This window comes from Tyto alba, unplaced genomic scaffold (assembly GCF_018691265.1).
Source record: "Tyto alba isolate M040663 unplaced genomic scaffold, T.alba_DEE_v4.0 Super-Scaffold_26, whole genome shotgun sequence".
Classification (NCBI taxonomy): Eukaryota; Metazoa; Chordata; class Aves; order Strigiformes; family Tytonidae; genus Tyto; species Tyto alba.
Genome location: NW_024881300.1, coordinates 13,310,816 through 13,332,159, shown reverse-complemented (window position 1 = coordinate 13,332,159; position 21,344 = coordinate 13,310,816).

Here is a 21,344-nt window from a genome sequence, read left to right as displayed (position 1 = left end):
ACTATTCAGGATTGACCTGTAATTCAGTGCTACAATTGCAGTCACTGAATACATCCTTAAAAAAACCTTTATTCTGGAAAACTAATTTACTCTTGAGGTTTTTTTCATCTGGTACATGTCGGAGCACATCCAGCCACTCAATCTGGAGGGAGGTAGCCCTACTTTTCAGATGAAATGAGTAGGTCTATTCGCCTTAATATCAGTATTGCCTCAAGAAATCTGACACTTGGATGTTAGTGATAGGGACTGCAGGAAGACTTTACATATGTGCAAGATGTTACAGAGGTTGCTGAAATTCTTGTTGCTTGGGTCCAACTTCCTTTGAAGTGTGCCCTCATCCTTGAGGCTGGTATCATGGAGACTGAGATTTCATCGGCCAGAAAAAGACAAAGGGTGATGGTTGGGTGCTGTGTTAACCTGAGGTGGGGTCTGCTCCACCTACGTGGCAGCTGGGTGAGGAGAGGAGTTCTCTTCAGCAGCGTTCTGAAACCCTTTTGGCTTTAAGCAGGCTGTTTTCTTTTGCTCTTACAAGTCCTCTTGTGTGATTAGTTACATGCTTCATTGTTTGAAATTTAGACATAAAGCAGTAAAAGAATGCATTTCTAGACTACCTCTTAATAGAGAAATTACTTAACAGTATAGATATAGGAACAAAGGGGTTAAACCATATTAGAGCTGATATGAAGTGATGCATTTTTAGAGAAGATAATCTAGAAAACTTTTAATGGAGAGCAAACCTGCAACTGCAAAATTAATGTAACAAACCAGCCAGTATATAGTTATAAAATAAAAATAAGCTGTTTTGTTCTTTTCACCACCCAGTGGTGAAAACTAGGTCATCTTTTGAAAGAGTCATTGTAGCACTATGTCATTTAAGTGTTACCCCTGGATATGTTATTGTATGTAGGTTGTTGTAACTGCAACTGCAAATTGATAATGATTGTTTTGGGGAACACATCTGACAGTAAGAAGGGTACTATTTCTAATTTCATGTTGTTTTTGCTCAGCTGAACATGCAATGCTGTAATTATCCTACAGTGGAAAAAGATAACATTAAAATAGATAGAGGTTTGTTTTTTTTTTTAAAATGAAAATCATGGATTTAACTGCATGTCCCCTGGAAATTATTCTTCCCTAAAACTTAAACCTTGGGTTGAAATACAACTTTGTTTTTTCTCCAGAACTTGTATTCCATGTTGCTAATTTTTATTTAAGTATTCAGGCCTCCATAATGTATTTGGAGGTTTGGGGGGGTCTTTTTTTTTTTTTTTTTGATAACTTCTTTCTAAATATTGAGGGAGATCCCTGTTTTTGTAAATAAAAATATTAATTTCACACTTAAATCTAATCTTTATTAAAAGGATGAAAGACTTAATGTTTTAATTGCTGTACTGGAATCTGGCATCCTTTCTGCTGAATGTTCATATGAAAAGATGACAGATTTCAGGCCAGAGAGCATAAATGTTCAAGATGTGGTAAAAGTAAATAGTTTGAGTAGGTGTTGTGAGTTTGCTTAAGGGTTTATAGCTCTGCAGTTTTCCTATAATGGAAATAATTGTTAATACATAAAAGTAAGGATATCTTGATACTTCTGAGGTTCCACTAAATCAACCAGTCAGCAGAGGGAGCATGAGTTCACTGGCCAAAATATCCAAATTGTGCTCTAGTTAATTTGACAATCTACACAAAGATATTTTAACTTTGATAGGCTCACATGCATATGTTCATCAGCAGTTAAAACCTCCTTGTAACATTCATGTCAAGTGTGCGTTGTAATTTTCTTAAGACGACTGCAAAACCCCATACAAACACATGTATAGAAACATTGATTAAATTCTTGAATTACAACAGGCCAGTAGCAAGGCAAGTGTTCTTGTAGTTAGTCTTTGCGGCTTAACTTTATTTCATTAATTCCAAGTGTCTGTCTGTCTTTTTTTTTTTTTTTGACAGGAGGAAGGTGGGGAAGGGAGAGTGGAGGGTAAAGAGAAAAGAAAACTATTTAGGAGAGATTTCTTTTTCATTTTTTTTTTTTTTCATCTAAACTCTGAGGAAGAGTTCTTTGGTATTGTTTTAGTCAAATGGAGGTTCTCTGTTCAGAGCTGTAATTGTACCGAGCACTGAAAGTACAACTGTGCGCACCTTGTGGTTTTGTCAGATACCAGTTGGTCACACTGATGGCACATGCTCTTTACTACCACAGGCTTAGTACTTCAGTAGAAAATAGAAAAGTAAGAATCCAAGGCATGCGTTTCTCTTGAGGTTACAAAGCATGATGTGACATGAAGAAGATAAAAAAAGCTTTTGCTTCTTTATATCTGTTGTGGAGAAGTTAACTTTCAAAGAAGTATTACTGTCAAATAAAACACTTAAAATTTTACTAAATCTTTGTCTTTATCCTGAAGAACCCATTCAATCTCTCCAATTATCAGTCAGGTAAGAGTTAAGTCTTATTTCTTATTGCATTAATTAATTGCAACTCCATGGCCCGTTGGCCAGCACTACAGTGCCATGCTAACAAGCTGTGGGGTGTCTACTTGAGTCTGGCTTTGAGCCTGTGCTATTAGAGACTCTCAGAATGCTTTGACTGAGGCTCTTCAGCAACTTGGAGGAAAAGGATGACTAGGAGCCAAGAAACTGTGGAAAGGAAGCATAATTATGTTTTTTATTTGGGTTAGGCAAACTTAACTGGGCACTTTAAAGAGGAAAAAAAAATATGTTTTTTGCCTTATAGCAAGCTTTTTTGAATTAGAAAGAATGCAGAGGGGGAAGGTGTGGTCAATGAGCAGGCTTAAAAAGGGTACTGGAACCCTAGGCAGCAGGTAAGTGGGTCGTAAAGCATACTTCTTATGCCTCCCTGCTGAAATTTTGGAGCCAATTCTACAGGGACTTGTTCTAGAGTGGGTTGGTTAGTTCAGATTCTGACTTCATATTTCTCTCAAATCAGCCGAAATATGCTGGCTCTGGAAATGGTTCTTCCTGGCTGTAGGTTGATGAAGTACATGAGCAGCCAGCAGCTTATTGGCAGCTCAGGAGTTCTGAGATCCAATGGTGGAGCATTTGACGTGCTCTTTCCTATTTTTGTTCAGTGTGCTTTGCGTCATGCTTCCTGAAATGGTCTTTGTTGCTTTGAGGTGGCTCTTACATCACTACTGCTTCATGCTCCACATTTCTGTGGTGTTTTCCTTAACAAAAAGGATTTCAATTTCAGTGTGTTACTGAATAAATCCTTGATTTTGTACCTGTAGAGCCGAGGTTGGCCAGAAGATGTCATCTGAGTTTTGCAAAAGCAGAGCTGTGGTATGAGTTCAGTCTCTCATATTGTGTATGTGTTCATAATGTAAAATTCATGTGCTGTTGAAAAATGGAGAAAAAACCCCACCAATTACCTATACACATCTTAAAAATTCTGTGATTTATTAGTACTTCCAATTTATTATTTGGGTAATCTGAGCAAGAGTTTGATTAACTGTCCTTGACAAAACCAAGTGTTAATGGCCCAAGTACCCTAAGCAGTTAAGCGTTGTAGAAAACAGTCTCCTTGTCCTGGCACTGCTAGGTACAAGAACGTGAAACTGAAGCCAAGAGGCACCTGCATTTCCTGAAGAGTCTTCAATTGCACATTAAGAAGAGAGGATTCCTAAACTGAGGAAATCTTTGCTTAACTGTTATCTGAGCATCTGGCTCCTGCTGTCGTGCAGCTCAGAAGCCGCACGTGGCCACGGCTGCCCCACAGCCACCCTATGCCTTAAGTTGTTTTCGCATGGACAAATTTTAGTCTGGAAATTACCTTGAAATGCTCCTGGAGGAGCTTGCTGCTGTGAGGAGATGAAGATCTACTATTCATTCTAGGCGTCCACAGGGATACTGTGGTCCCAGCTTGTTGTCAGCTGGGATTCTTAATATGAAGGTTTGAGAAATAAATCAGTGTTTGGTTTGTTTAGTGATGGACACTTCCTGGCCCCCTCTCCTTGTGTGTGTTTTGTTGTTGTTGGGTTTTTTGTTTGTTTTTGTTTGTTTTGTTTTGTTTTTCCCCTCCTTCCTTTATCTGAAGTTCTTTCTTCGGGACATAGTTGCCTGCACTGGAAGCAGTTTATCAAAACTTGCATCTCTTATGTATTCTTGCTGTTGCTCTTTCCACCCCCAACTCTCTCTTTCTTCTCTTTCTTCTCTTCCAATTTCTCCATGGTGTTTAATTTTCTATTTATTGTTCTGGGCAACTCCTGAAAGGAAAAGTAGCAACACTGCATTTTGTTAGAGCAATGTGAGAAGAGGGATGTGACTTTCTTCCACACACAGAAGGTGAGGGAATTCAGGAGTGTGACAGGATGTGCTTTCAGCCAGGAGCACACATGAGTGTTCCTACAATCCTACAGAAGAGCTTTTTCAACTGTTTGCTGCTGTTATAGCAATGCAGTATAGCACAGCAAATAACAAAAATCTGAAGTGCTGGGTGATATTGGAGAAATTGCTTTGTCCTCTTAGTTATCACAGGTAAAAGTAATGCATCCTCCCCAGAGACCAACTTTACCTTCTGTTTAATCCCAGACTTCAGCCTGAGATATGTCTGAGTCTCTGTTTCTAACCACTTACCATGAAAATAAAGTAATCAGACAATACCAGCAACTCAACTGAAAGATTAAAATGATGGGCGGTTGTGGGGCAGAATAAAGCTGCAGTGTTTGGGTTACAGAGTTGATCCTCCATGGACTTGTTCCACACATGGACTGGGGTCAGGTCCTGATCTGAAACCCATTTGACATATTTGCTGACCAGATCTTTGCTGTGCTCTCTATTAAAAGTGAAATCTGGTCATTTGGTTAGGTTTTCAGAGAAACTAGGTCATAATTAAAATTTTCCAGGGTTGGGGCTCATGTTGCATTATCTTATTTTAAACAAAACAAAACAGTAATCTCTTCCTGTTTGCAAGCATATGTAAATGAAATAAAAGCTATACGTTCAGCCCTAATTCTTATGTTGCCATGCATTAAACAACGTACTGTTTGCCAGTGCTTTTCTTTGCTGTGATATGCCCTGTGAATTCTGAAGGCATGTACATAGGCCCTTTCTCTCATTTGCAGAGCTGTGTTTATGAATAAGAGATAACTGCTGTATTTTTTAAACTACAATAATAGTAGAGAGTAAATTCTCTAATGACTCAGATCCTTTTTCAAAAAAGGGCCCAACACCGCTGAAAAGGTTGGTTGTTCATTTCTGTTATGACTGTTTATCGTAAGCCCTGTGTCTTTTGAAATCTTTGGCTACAGTAGGACAGGTCACACTAGTCAATAGTCCAAAAGTTTCTCTGGTAACATTATGCAGAAGAGAGTGTAGAACCCACTGTAAAAGCCGAACAAACAATGCCACGTCGCTCTTCTTTTACAGCTATGTTACAAAATGAAAAACAGGTTCCAATTTCATGTTGACTTGAATTTCTGTGTGGTTCTCCAACCACCTGACATAAAAGTAGGCATACTCGGTTATCTTAATTTCATTTTCTGGAGTGCAATTTTTTTTTTTTTTTTTTTTTTTCCATTCAGGCTTTTACAGGCATTCTAGTGTCATTTTCAGTGAATGCTAGTAATAAATATTTCTACCTTATTCACCTGCCAACTCATCTTTTATTCATCCTGCTGATGAAAACAATCTCCCATGGAACTTCTGTTGCTGAAAGAGTTCAAAAACTTTCCAACTATGGAGGTAATAGATCCTTTTTCAGCTTAGTGTAAGAATTTTCTATTACTTTGTAACACGTTTTTGAAGAAGTTAGGAACTGTAAAGTTCCAATGTTTAATTAGAGCAACAGAAAGGATGCAACCCAGTAAATATAGCAACGGGTAAACCTGGACTTACTTTATGTTCTTATGTAACAAATGCCAATGTTGTACCAAAATAAAATCTGGCTGTCCCTTTGTTTCTTTAAAACTTCAGAGGTGTGGGTTGACGCAGGTGTGCCTGAAGTCCTTATTCCTCAGACATTGGTGCATTTGCATTATGGCAGTGGTACCAAGCACACAAGAGAACGGTTACTTGTAAAGTTTTGTGTCTTGGGAACTGGAGCTGAGAAAAAAATTAATTGGCAATGTATACTGATGGAAGAAAGGAAGCACCCACAATATTGACTCTCTTCTTTCCATGCAGGGTAAGAGTGTACTTATGTAGGAGTTTGGGGAGATATCACTGGACAAAGTCCAGCTAAATGGTAATTCTTTTTTCTTACTTGAGTAGAAATTGCTAAATTGTGCAAGCTATTGATAGCATGATTTCAGCTTAATTGCTGGTACCTCTTTAGTAAAAACTATCAAATAACTTAGTTGCAACTAAACAGCTTTCCATAAGTTGTATTTTGCAAATATGTTTTGTAAAAACTGTAAATTGTTGCAGGAGCATTCATATCTAGATAAAAAGGTAACAAAATTATTAAATACATTTGAAACAGTTTGTAGTATTCACTAGACCAACTGATTTATGTAGCTTTTTATATTATATATATGCATATCTAAACCCCATCATTTAGTCTACATCTGAAAAACAAGAACTGTAGGTAAGCTAGTATCTTAGATAGTCAAGATTACAAGTATCTTGTTGCTTTGAATATATTTTTGTAATATGAAAATGTGATTTTTATGCTTCGTGAAAGACAGGAGAGATATGACTGTTCATCCATTTAAACTTTTATTTCTTCCAGAGAGGTTTTCTATGCTTAACTAGATGAAATTTTAGCTGCTTCAAGATCTTTCCCATGAACTTAGTCATGACTGCATGTTTCTGACACATTCCTTAGGAACATGTCAAAGTCTGGCTCTTATTTTCAAGGTGGTGTTGAATTAAAACAAAACATGTTAATGATGTAGGCATTGCTTCTGATGTCAGATCTCTTCAGGCACCAGTCAATAGGTTCATTATCCTCTGAGCTGTGTCAGTGGATGACACTGGTAGAGTAGAAAGTAAGCAAATGTCCACCTCTAAAAATCATGGGATGATTGATTCCCTGGCCTGGAGTAGAAGTTGTACTGTTGTGCTCTCCTGTGAGAACACGTAAGATTTCACTACCATAACATCCAGGGACTCAGTCCAGGGCCAGCTGACCTCTCCTTGAAAAACTTGGAAGAAGTAAGAGAGTGAAACCCTGGATGTGTACATTCTAACTGCAAACGAGATGCAGTTTTAGATGTGCAATACCCATGACTGATGGTTACAGATCTACATTCTTCTGGCCATGTAGGCGTATTTTGGCTGTTGGCTGATAGAGTGTATTTTCCTTAATTGCTGACCAGTATTTGAACTTTGTTCTTTTTTTGTAGCAGAAATAGGCTATATCAATAACCTATTAATAACCAATTCAAGCCTAAAGTTCTATTCATCCTCACTCTCCAAACAAGAGGTATTTCCATTGTTCATTATTATGTTCCACTTCCATTTCAACCCTGAACTCATAAATTTTAAATGATCTTGAAGTATTCATTTCCCTCTTTCAGCACTACCTTTATCTAGTATTTGCTGACATAGCTCATTATAACTTATTTTTGAGCACAGTCAGACCTTGTTTTCTGAACAGATTAATTCATTGTTGGAAAGGACTCTATAAATAGAATTTAGGGGCCACCAAAATGAGAAATTCTAGCTCATTAGGATCTCAGCTGGAACAATGTGATCTGATATACAGAAGTTTTGAGCTGATGAAGTGAAAGCAAAGACTCATCTAATTGGCTCTAAACCTTTAAATTACGGATGGGTTATTTTTGTATTACTCTGAAGGGTGATAGAAACCATCTGGAAAAGAGATTCAAGGCAGCGTATATTGGAAGGAGAGAAAGGAGAAAAAAAACTAGGGTATTTAATATTGAGGAAAATATATGAAGTGTATACAGTGGAATAAACAAATGACCTGGTATCTTCTGGTATTCTGAGCTATCTTCTTCAGGTGAGGCTTGCATAAAATTAAAATCTTGTTAAGCTCTGCCTACTTTCCTCATATGTAAGATATGTCTCCTCTATCAACCATTGGTGCTGAAGTGGTGAAGTAAATTTATGGATATGTGACTCTATTTCAAAATCTCAAGTAGGATTACTAATGGAAAATGCATGAATCCTCTAAACTATCTAGCCTCATGGAAGACTAAAGGCTTACTGCATCAGCCCAGAAATATGTCCTCTGGGAACACTGTGAATAACCGTGTGCATGTTCTGCTCTGAATAAGTGTCTGGCACACAGTGCCTTCTAGGAGTTGAAGCTCTGGTGCTGGGGCATGCGTGAAGACTTCACACTAATTCTTCCCTTACTTTACTGGCAGGCTTCAAACATGTTTGAATGCCAAACTAATTCAGTTAGTTTTATTATCATGAAATAGTATCATAACTGATGTCTTTACTTCCTCTTTCCTTACTGAGAAACAAAGCACAATGTGCAGGGTGAAGACCCTATAATCTTGAGACAACTGAGGAGGAGCTATAGACCACTTATATAGGATATGTACATTTTCTATTTAAGAATTGTATTATCTCACTGTTTTCTACCATCCTCCTAGGACATCTTAACTTTAACTATGCACTAAAACCAGGAGAGTCCATGTGTCGCCTCTAGAACCAACAGTTAACAGGAAGAACTGATGACATGATTTTCTTTATAACATATATTTAAAATTATTGTGCTTTAAATATATAAAATATATAGGGGCCTATGAAATACGAGTGAGATAAAACACATGTGGGTATGGGATGGGATCTCTGAGTGGCAGCAGACCATATAGCTTTGGTAAATAAAAAGTCAGGGAAAATCAGCTGTTAAGAACCATTTATGACTGTTACAGAAGTGTGCAGCTTGGACACCCTTGTTATGGTTGTCCTGCTGTCCCCTATATGCAATGTACAAGAAAGTACATATACTGTAAATACCTAAAAAGGGATAAAGGGTAGAAATGGAAACTGGTGAAGAAGTGAGAAAATTTACTGTGAGCAGATAAAATCTGGGAATTCTGATAGTGTGCTGTCCCCTGCTGCTAGTTCATAGCTCTTAGCTCAGACACGGTCACACGGCATAGACAGGCCTTACAGAAGTCCCGCTTCCTCTTCCTGAATATGGAATAATGAAATGTCTGACATCAGGTATTTTCTTGTTCACATCCAGAAGTACAAAATTAATCTACTTATACTATATACAATGCTTATGAGAGCATGAGGTTAAAAATAATGTATTGCCCAAATTTCTGTAGGCATGTGCACTAGATACTCATTTTGCTGAGGCTTGTCCTTATGTGAGGAAAGAATGTATTTGAGACAGTGGGGAAAAAACATTCACAAAGTACAATACGTTAGCAAGCAATACTAAATTGGGATTATTCAATATGAAGGTCTTAATAGTATAACTTGCCTTCTTATGTTAGCAGATTAAATATAATAATACAAATACTTAAAACATATATGCTGTGCTCATGGTCACTGTCTCTAATCAAAGATGCCAATTGCCATTACTTCACTAAATAGTTCTACATATAGATGTTGATCTGCCTTATTGGTCATCAGCAGCCAATATAGTATGTTACCATCTGACTCATACCACATTTAATTGGATACTGATGGATGACTGAATTGTTTCGGGTAAAATAAGGAACTGGTTACAAATGTTGTTGTGTTAAATTAGGCCCTTTTGCTTTGTGAAAATGCCTTGCTAACAGGTATGATATTGTATAGTCTAGGTGACAGCACAGTACTTTCCCCATGTACTACAAGGACTGTGTCCTTGGGAGTGAGCCAATTTCAAAGCCATACCGAAACAACTGTGGTGCACCTCAGACAAATATCGAGGTTAGCTCACTGAACCAAAACTCCAGCTATTTTTTAACCGTTCTCTGGTCATGCAATCATTAAGAGACAAGCTAGGGAACCAATTTTAAGAAGCTGTTACATTTCATAGTCTTGAATCTTTTAGAGATGATGATTCACAATCTTTATTCATTAATGGGCATCTGATTCATCGCTGGTTTAGTGGAAATAGATTTTTATATTGCAGTATAATTGTTCATATTGCTTTATAAAAACTGTGCAATTATTTCTATTATTGATGCCTATTTGGAGGATTTATAGCTTGTCTGTAAAACCTATAACCTGCCAAGTTACAGCAGTAGAGCGATCTCTATCTGGAAGTGATTTGAAGTGGTCATTTTTAATTTATGAAAAGGATATGTCTTTGAAAAAATTTTCAAAGCAGGCAGAGCCTTTTGAGTAGCATATAGAACTCTTTTCATTTTAAAATGAAAAATGCAATAATTTTCTGCTGGTTTAGCTAAACTGAAATGTTTCATAGTCACATGTCTCACACTGATTTTCAGAGGATAAAAATTGGTATGTTTGGAGGTAATCAGCAAAATATTACAGAGAAATAAACCTTGCAATTATTTTTTTTTTCCCACAGGCAAGGGATGAAAAACATTAATTTTCTATGAAAAGTCAATTCAGAGCTTCCATCAGCACTTTTTAAAGTTAAATGGCTTATTCAGAAACAGCTTAGATTAAATGAAGTATTAATTTTTAAAGTTTCACTGTCTATAAATTGAGCAGACTGATTCAGATTGAATAATGACAATACAGTGTCATTAGTGTTTAAGGTCACCTTTGTTTCATCTTGCTTTATGAAGAAACTTGATACTTGTGCCATAACTGGATTTGAAACATGCTGCTTTCTGCACAGTAGAAATTTGGATCATTCCTTATAGAAAGCTTGCTCATTTCAAATTCTTCTGGTCAGTAGCTAGGGGCTGACTTGTATTAGCAATTGTATGGTGAGGTGGTTTGGTTTGTTATTTTGTTGTGGATTGGAGGGGGTTTTGTGTGATTTTTTTTGTTTGTTTTTGTTGTTGTTGTTTGGTTTTGTTTTGTTTGTTTGTTTGTTGTGTTTGGTTTTTTTTTTTTTTAGTGTTAGTGCATATTTTACTAAATTGCCTGGGAATTCCAGGGGTCTAGCATACTGCTGGGAGAGCTGAGCTGACTAATGGCACCAGATTGTGAATGCTCTTTAGTATCTCAAGATTAAAGAAACTGACTCATTTTGGAATACTTCTATTCATAATAAGAAAAATAATAGTAAAAGCAAATCTGACACTTAGCATTTATTATTCCCATAATTTGGTACAAAATGCTTTGTTTAGCTTTCAGATAGTCTTTGGCAAGCAATAACTATTAGTTCTCCCTTACTGAACATGTCTGCTTCAGAGACTGAGGCTGCTGAGACAGGATGTTAGCAACTTTGCAAAAGTTATTGTGTGTTTTGAGTTGATGTGGTTTATGCCAATGATACTGTAAAATAATTATCTGAGAAGAGATTTATACTGGTCACTAGGGTAGAAAGCTTTCCCTGTTGCTATGAAATGATTGTTAGAAATTACCATCCTTTCTTAGTTGCAATATGCGTAGAGTGTGGATGAAAATGCGATGTTAAAACCTGGAGTTTTTATGGGTAAAAGTAAAACTATTATAAGCTTTTAGATACCCCATCTTCAAAATCTAATTCTGTCCAAAGGCCAGACAGTCAAGCTTAATAAAATGCTAACAGTAAACTTCAAGAAAATGGAGAGGTCTTTAAGCCAAACTATTCTTTGATGTACTTATATGATTCTGATCTCACTTCTCAAATATAAAATCTCTGTTCTTATACCACTGAGTATCTGAAGAAAACTTCAACTAGGTGAGTAAAATCCACTTGTATCAAGTAAGGATTGATGATCTCCAGCATTATGGTTGGCATGGAAGCCTTATCTATGTCACCTTCCATAGCTTCTCTCTGAAGTTTCTATCTCTGGCATTCAATCCTCATATCCATAAACAGTCAGGACACTTGATTTTCATCATGTATTTTTCTACTCTTCAGGCCTTGATATTTCTTTTCCATTATTATAATTAAAGTTTCTTACAGAAAATATTTATTCCATGCAAAGGCGTGGTTTTGGTTGTAAAAGCAGGAAACTGGGAACAAAACTTTTCCATGAGTTATGTTCAGGAGATATGACTGACTAAACCTGAAGACCTCTGAACATCCAAAATACTACCGGGGCTCTTCACAATATTCTCCTCCTATTGCTGGAATCCTGACTGAATTATGGAATTTCCCAACTTTGCAGAGTTCCCACTACGTTAACAATAACTATGAAAATGTAGTCCGTGTACTTCTAAATTCATGTGGGTTTCCCACAATCAATCCTCTGTTTATTTTTAAATATAACTACAGCTGATTGATATGAGATGTTTCACCTTTTGTTGCTGTCTTCTGAAATAATAAATGCTGTCAAGATCAAAGTGTTAGTATGGTGGGAAATAAAACAGGCTCATACCTGTTTATATATAAAAATATATTTTAAGCAGTCTTTTACTGTTGTATTTCTTTGATTTGGGTAAAAAAATGCTCTCTTTTGGCACAGTTTTCTCTGAGGATTGTGAACTGCTTACAGACAAAGTTAGAGAGTAACTGCAGCAGTGAATAGAACATGGCTGTTTTCTACCACATTTTAGACTGGGCAAAAAGAACTGCTTTTATGTTTGTGTCTAGCTGGGAGATACAGAATATGAAGATCCTTAATTTTCATTTTTACTTGTTGAGACGCTTTGTCAGTATGCATAGTTTTGATACTCTAGTATCGGACACCACATATCACCTGCTTTATTTCTGTGTTCTTTTACCCAGTGTTTCACCTCCATAGAGGGAGCACAACATGAGATAATCTTACATTTTACAAGGCATTGGAAATGGCAAAGTAATAAGATGTACTAATACTGCCTTTAACCTAATGTACAAAGGATAGAAAACCTTAATTCTATGATAAATTTTGCTTTGTTCTTATTATATTTAACTCAAAACTCAGTTTCAAGCCAATAGTTGTCCAGAAAAAGACACGGAAATGGAACAAATAGAACATAATTTGGTTACAGTTCAGAGGCATGTTCTCAGTTAAAAACACAACTGGATTCATATGAACTCGTATTAATACACAGTTGTCAAATAACTACACTCTACTTCTTGCTCTGCCTGAGCAATTATACTCAGTACTTTGGGTTTGCCAGGGGAACAGGCATATAGTCTCAGCCAAGGACACATATTTAAACATTTGACTTAACTTTCTAGTAAGGGCTTTTGTATGGTATCCAATATTACTTCTGTTTTACTGGTGAACTGAGGAATATCATCTGTGGCTGCTAGTTTGAATTTACCTGTTCATCTGAAAACACCAAGGACAACATGCTTTTTGACACTTCAAAAATCTCTGTTGATAATGGCTATACCTTGATGTCACTTGGAAATTTTCTTTACTGTAGCTGTGCCTAAGTGTTTGTATTTGGGAAGTGAGGGTGAATCTTTGCATGGAAAAGTACCAGTTAAAGTTCTATCCACTCCAGATGATAGTAGAAAAATACATTTGTCAATGAACAATTTTCATACACTTTTTCCTGCATATAATTTCAAAATTGTAACTGAAAATCACTGAGATAGTATAAAACCTAGAATGACTCTGAGCAGAATGCACACTTTCATTTCAGTGTGAATTTCCTCTTACCCATATCTGTGTTGACTTCTCCATTTGAAGAGAAGAGCCAAATTCTCTGCTACTGTAAATGTCTGAAGTTCTACCCAAGTCTATAAATCATCTTATAAAGCAAGTATGACTTCAATAGACTCTATGGCTAATAGAGATTATCTTTGGAACTAACTTTACAGTAAAAGTTTCCCGTGTTTTAGAAAAACAGATATTTTTCAATCTTCAGTCTTGAAGACTGAAGAGTTTTTTTTGATCCATAGATACACTAAAATTATCTCCTTCTGAGTATAAAAGTAGTAGTGCTTCATTACCCTGCTGAAACTATTAACCAAGCTTACCAAAGAGTTATTAAAGTGTTAAATAGATTAAGTCGTATCCACAGTATGAAACACCATTTGTCATACCAAGTTTTAAGGTAGTTAATACTGGGCCTATGGGATATGTCCAAACAGGATTCTCATTCCAGAGTTAGTTTATGCACAGCAAGTTTTGCTGTCTCTGCAGTAGCAGCAAAGCTATGTCTTACATTATACCACCATATTGTTGTCTTCTAATATAAAGGTATATTTATGACTAGCCATACCCAAAATTTGTCCTGTGAAGGGCAAGCATTACAATTTCTTCTACACATGGAAATGGCGTATTAATTAGACTGATCCACCACAGAGCGCAGTGTTGGAACTGGAGGTATAAAACACACAAGCAGTTTGCTCAGGTAGTGAAAAACAAGTTACAGAAGCAGTATTCAACTGGATCCCCTTGGGCCATTTCTGTGGCCCACTGCAAGAACAGAGTTAAGCTATAACCCAAACACTGGGGTAGAAAATGGGTAGAAGTAGTAGCTGTTTAAATTTAATTAGGCTTTCAAAATTTGGCTAGAATGCTCAAACAATTGATCCTACGAGAAACAGAACAAATCTGTTTTAGTGATATGATGGCATATGAAAGCAAAGTAGGTAGCTCATTTCACTATAATCTAAATGAAATGCAATATCATCATTTTTTGATCTATTTTGGCAAACTTTTTGTGTCTGTTCTGCATTTAATAGGTAGACAGCCTATGTTTCAACAAATGCGTTTTAGGAGCAAGAATATATACTTTTTTACAGTTCCACTTGGCCAAAAGACAGAGTCTCATCAGTTGCCTTATACTGTTGTTTTGTTTTGTTTTTTTTTTTTCCCATGTATATGTAGGAAACAGAAGAGTTGAACTAAATACAAGAAGAGACCATGTCAATTGTAGATAGAATTTCTAGACTCTGTGTGTTAATCAAAGGAAGAAAGTCTCACTGTCTGGGAACAAACAGACTTTTCCTTTAGGAAGCAGACAGGTTGCTTTGTTGACACCTCACAACTCAGAGCTTGTTTGAAAGATGAGGCTGAACATTGTCTGCTTTATGGTAAAAATATCACAGCTCTTCCAGAAAAGAGGCAGTAAATCTACTGTTGAAATCTGGAGGTAGAGGAGCGGAGGTACTGTATTCAGAGATTCTCATCTTCAAAAGGTAAAAATGTTCTGGTTTTGCACCCCTTGCTATGAATGGATAGGGCTTCACTTGCAGGATTTCTCTTGATTCCCAGTAAGGGAAAACAAAGAAGGAGCCTTAATTAGAACTTGTACCAAGAATGTGTTTTTAGTGCATCTATTTTTTTAGTACAGATTCTTTAGACTTTTATAGTTCTGACTATGGAAATACTTTAAACTAGATAAGTTTACTGTGATTCTAATCCTTATCCTGTGCATTTAGAAATTTGCTAAGCTACCCTGCACTCACGTCTGCTGAAAAGTCTATTTATGTCTGTTTCTGGAAAGGGAGGGTTCTTCCTCTTTGAGCTCAGAAAAGGTGAATACACATGACTGTCAGTCTAGAGAAACCCCCAGCTCTGACTGACAGCTGGTGCACGTATTACACAGATGACTAGAACTATTCCGTTCTCGGTAAACTGCCTACTGACTACTTATCTGCCTCTCGCTTGCCAAATGTTAATTACACAAATGCCTGTGTGTCTGTCTCTGTCAAGTGTATTTGCTGGGATTGTGGAGCATTTGACTCAATGCTAGATGTGTACTTTATCAGTCATCTGGCCTGCTGTCAGCAGAGTCTTCATTTCCACCTAGCACGTCAAACCAGGGATGAGAAAAGCCTCCCTAAAGATTATGTGCTTGGCAATTTGCATGGGATGTACTCAGTGATGCTCACATTTGACACCAAGTTTTTTAAAAAAGCTTGGAAATAAACTGATAACACTGATGTGCAAAAAGTTTAGTATTGCTCTATGGTCTTTATAATTGATAGATGTTTTGATTCTTTCCACTTTAAAAGCTAAATTACAAGGGGATTTCAGACATTAATTATGAGTTTTCTGTAGCTTGCATAATGGTATTCACCTTTTTCGGCATTATTTCAGGCTGAAATGAAGAGAATTCAGAACTACTCCCCTCTGCCTGGCAATCTGCTCTTGACTACAAGTTGTGTGAAATGTTCCAAGTACTCTTACTGCTTGTCTGACTCAGACCGAATAATGTAATAAAAACACTTATGTATTTAAGATATATAAATAGTGTTTCCAGTTAAAAACAGACAACCAAGCCAGTAGAAAAAGAAAATAATCAAGGTTTTGACCTGTTGTTTGGGGATCAGTCTGGAGAAATTCTTACTCCATTGGGATCACTGAATCCACACAAGTGTAATGTACTCAAAGACTTAGCTTGGGTATTTATAATGTATCAGAAAGTTCTCTGCAGCAGGTGGAGAGCTATTGTCATTTGAATGTGAGTATGTAAGCTGAGAAGTCAGTAGTAAGATGAGGAGTAGTCTGAACCAGAGTTTGTTTACAAAGTGAATTACTGCTCATTAATGGTATGAATTGCCTGATAGCTACTCTGCAGTAGCTCTCTGTGTCCTCTTAAGACAGTTCTTTAATGAGAAGTGGTGAGCAGAGAAATGCAATGCCATTTACAGGACAATATATATAGCTATCTACAGCATGGCATGAAGAGTGACCAGCTTTGACTCCAAAGACAGCAAATAATTACTGGGGTGCAATGCTGTTTCTTAGTTAAAAAAAAATGTTGGTGGGACCTTTTGTACAGTGCTGTGTTGATATGATTGCTTCGCTGGTTCTGGTCACAGCTTGCTGAAGGAGATCTGCACCATCTTTCATTTTAAGGGGAAGCCATGTCTTCAGCTCAGAGCACCTTTGTGCATGTGGGCTGATTTTCTTTTCAAAATGTTTGCACACAGGAGGCAGTGCAAAACAGATAGTAAGAAGTATTTCCTTAACCTAGCTTAATGGTCATGCTGTAGACAAGTCTGTTAGTCACTCCTCAACAAATATTGTCTGTCCTAGAGGAGTTTAGCAAAAGAGGTTTCTTCCACTTTAATTTCCAGATGTTCAGATTTTATAACATTAATAAAAATGAGAGAAATCTGGCATATGACAATGCAGCTCCTCTCTGATAACGGCTGCATCTTTCTTAAGCTTTGATACTTCACAGTATTTTAGTATGCTTTCTGACAAGGACAGAATTAGAAGTCACTGCTGAATTACTAAGGTAAAGGAAGGGAACTTTCTCCTACTCAAACCAGTTCATTGTTTTAATATGTATTTTTCTGTTGCCCGTATTCTGTTTGACAGTGTAGGTTATGACTGTGAATTTGAGGCTGTTTTCTGTTGTTTTCCCAAATAAAGGAGTTTGGCAGATACAGTACAACAAGATACATACTCTTCCATGGGCTGTTCCCTGTAGTCTGAACTGAATGTGGAGACCTGAAAAAGGCAAAGAAGACATCTGCTTGAGCATTGGCATAAACATACACAGATACATGCATATACGTTGTATATCGGCTTTTAGAAATAAAACTCTCTTTTCTCACTTACCTTATCCAAAAGCATAGTACCTTTTTGATTCTTTTGTTCTTTTTATTTTAGTGTTTACAGGAAAAGCTTTCCATAAGAGGTTATAGTCTCTCTTCCAGCATTTGAAATGGTCAAATGCTCAAGGAGAGGGAGATTATGTAGAGGGAGAGAAACAATTTACCAGTTGGATTAACATCCATAAATAAACTCATTAGCATGTTTTAGAGGGCGAAAGTCTAAAGGACTGAATTTTTACTTAATGACCAGTGGATATTAACATTGGCGAACAGCTAAAATGGATAGGTATATGAAGCGCTGTATTCAGCTGCATCAATTGCTGCCCAGGCTTTGAATCTAATCTGGTCAGATTTTCAATCCTTTCAAAGTAATTGTGAAATGAATTGCATTCAGTAATCTTAAAAAGTATACCTTGAGTATACCCTGCTATAAAATAGGACAAGTTGGAATCATCCTACTTTCAGCCTTAAGCAGCCTTACTGCACTGGTGTTTAGGACCATACATAATTACAGAAGAAATAAGGCCCTATTCACAAACTTCTTGTGAAATTAACTTTGAAAATTATTTTAAATCTTGGTGAAGTGTCCATAACACTGACTTTATTTTCCTTGTGTTTTTATTACATAGATTGGCTTTAAGTCATATTGATCAGAAAGGGAACATGAGCAAGAAACTTCAATGAGAAAAAGTATTAAACTGAGAGCTGGGGATCTATTACAGTTTTCCTGATGATGAGCCATGGATTTGTTTTCACTGTATTTCTTGACCTTCCCACTGTTTGTCTGTCCTGAATAATGTATAGGGACTTCTCTCTTTGTTCTATATCTGTATGGTACCAAGTACAAGAACTAGAGACTTTCTGAACTGCAGGCATTAAAGAATAGTAAACCACACCAGTAACTAGCATTATAGCTGCCAAGTTTGAAGGCAAGTTGAAGCAAGTTTTTAGTCACATAGAACTGAAGTAGTGTTGAAATGAGACCTCATAAAAATAATAATTTCTGCCACAGTTTAAAGAAGCATTTGTTAGAAGTCATCAAGTTAGGCAAACAACAGTTTTCAATCAAAAAAGAACTACTGTAACATTATAGGCTGATGTGGGTCTTTGCCAGCTGAATTCATGGCCTTGGCGATTTTCAGACCTCTCTGGGTAATTTGTTACTTTTCTTAACTGTCTTTGTTATAAAGAATATTTTATTTATGCCTTTCCCTTGTTGCAACTTGTGACTCTTTGTGCTTTTGTGGCATCCCTTTGAGAATAGTCTGTTGTCATCTTCTCTATAAGCCCCACCTTTCGGTAGGAGAAGAAAACACTTAAATTCCGTTTTGGTCTTCTCTTGTCCAGGCTAAACAAACCCCATTCCTTCACTCTCTGCCCACACACCACACGTTCAAGCCCCTTACCATCCTTGTGGCTCTACTGTACTGTCTCCAGTGGAGAGAGCTGGGATTCCAAAAAATGGACACAGTATTCCAGATGTGAACCCTCACATGGCCTCTCCTCTCTTTTAAAGTTGTCTTTCCAGAGTGCCTACTTGTTTCTGTCTATTGGTATTATGTTTTCCTACGTAAAAGTTGATTTGATACTCTGGGCTAGTATTTAGTCAGCAGCAAATTACACTGTTGTCATGAAAACGGTAAGCCTTGTTTGAAAAATCTTACCAGTGATATTAAGATTTATAAGGATGAGAAAATTAGATTATCTTCCAGATTCTGTATGTACTGTGGTAAACTACAGCAAGCTATAGAACATTTAGTAGCAATACACATTTCACTGAGATTTGGCTCTGACTACAATAGTAAATATCATAAATATAATTCACTAGAATGTTGATGACAATGACTAAATCAGGTGGTGCTGCCAAAATGTTACTGTTATGTTATGTTATCCAGTTGTACTGAATTGATGTGAGATAAAATAATGAGAGCTCTGCCTACACAGTAGCTTCTAGTGTTGTTTATGGCTGGTAGAGTTGTATTAGAGGTAAATTATGACTTTAAAAATATATGCTTGCATAAAGATATCTTCAATCTGCACTATGAATAAATAGTGAACTATCTGCCAGAGAGTGGATTTGCCATCTGCCATTAGTCCCACATTATCCTAAATAAATAAATGTATCCTCTCCAGGTCATTAAATGAGGAAATACATTGAAGTCATCCCATGGTTACATTTTACTTCTAGTTAATTCAATTCAAAATTATTCTTTTCAGTTACATCAAGTATCAAACCATCAGACATCTTAGAACTTATTGAAGTGACGAGTCCTTAATAGCCCAGCAACAATCTGGAAAACCTCATGTGATAGCATAGTCTCCATTTTCTAGGTCACCTGTTTCTCTAGTGAGTATAAATATCCAGTAGAATAAATATACTTCCCTATCTTTAAGAAAAGCCACAAGTACTCTGACAGCACCTGAGCTGTGTGCAAAAGTAGTCATGTAGGCTAAAGATCATGAAAGTTTCTCCAAGCCTCTGTGCCAAAAATAGCAAATGTTTGGTATCTGAAATCAAAGGGTTGCTATAAAAAGATACCTCTAAGCCTGTGCAGTATCCATGTCATTTGTCAGGAGGATTTATTTTTGGCATGAGCGTTGACACTGCCACTTACAATCAACGTAGATAGAAAGTTACTGAACCGTGAGCATCAGGAGCAGTGTTGCACAAAGAGCACTGTGACTCTCATGTGAGGAAAGCCAGGGAACGCTACTGTCTGAAGGTTTAGTATCTTAAATAAGAAATGATAATTATATAACGTAGAACTATATCATTCTTGGTGAAGAATATAGTTCTAAGATCTGTATTTCCCAGAACAACTCAGAGGCCCTATATATAGTGACCCTTTCTGTAAACTAGAAGGGCAAGATGCTGCATTGTTTATCAGTCAGCAGCAGTTATTTAAGTGTCAGAAGACATGTTCATTACCCAAGAGCAGAGTTTGAAGGCTCTCTGCTATCACAGCCTTTTTTGACCCTCATACTTGAACTCTGGTACAGTTGAGGTTTTTTGGTAGTTGAAGTAGAAAGCTGTGTTTCCAAAAAAAGTTTGTATCTGTTCACTTTTCTGTTTCTCAGTACCATTGTATTTGAGGGCTTTGCAATCTTACTGTCAAGAACCCCTGGAAATATTTTTCAGGCAGCAAAGTGAGGCATAGACAAGCCAATTACTTGTTCAAGGTTACAGAAGAAATCTTTGATGGAGCAGGATGTGAAAGCAAGTTTCCTAAGTGTGGCTGTCCTCTGCAGGACTGCCAACTTCTGACAAAGGGTATCCTTTGGTAGAAGACTTTGTTCTGACATACAGGCTGAGTCAATTTATTTTGCTGGAGCACAGTTGTATCCAAATGCAGTCTTCTGGCTAGAACATGCTGCAAATGGCACCATGCCATACCAGTGTGCTGAGGAAGAAGACATAACACTGAGAGAGCAGAGTGCAGGCTGGCAGCTCAGCCAGCTGTTCTTCCTGAGCACTGCTGCCTGCTGCAAAGTGCATGCTGTGTGATGGTATGTGCCTGGGTAGAAAAGGACTCTTGGTGACCCCTAAGCTCTAATTTACACAGGTGTAGTACAAAGTAGGATCTAGGCCTTAGTCCTTTTCCTGTTAATTGAAACTAATGAATTATCCAGCTTCAAAATCCAATTTCTCACTGAGGTTGAAGAAGTTGGGTAGGTCTCAATGCATAGCAAATAGGCAAAAAAACAGCTGATGATGTCACAGAAAATAGTGTGAACTGCATATTATCTGTACATATTCTTCTTTCAGGATACATAGTTGAATATAGTATTTGCTAAGTTTCATAACTTAGTTTTATTTCTTGGATTCTCAGAGGGAATAGTCCCCTCTATTCGTTTATTGACGCTATATTCAGCTTTTGCAGATGGTAATAACTAAATCTGTTCCTGCTCTTTTCTTCCTCTTAGTAAGTTTTTTTAAAAGACTCGT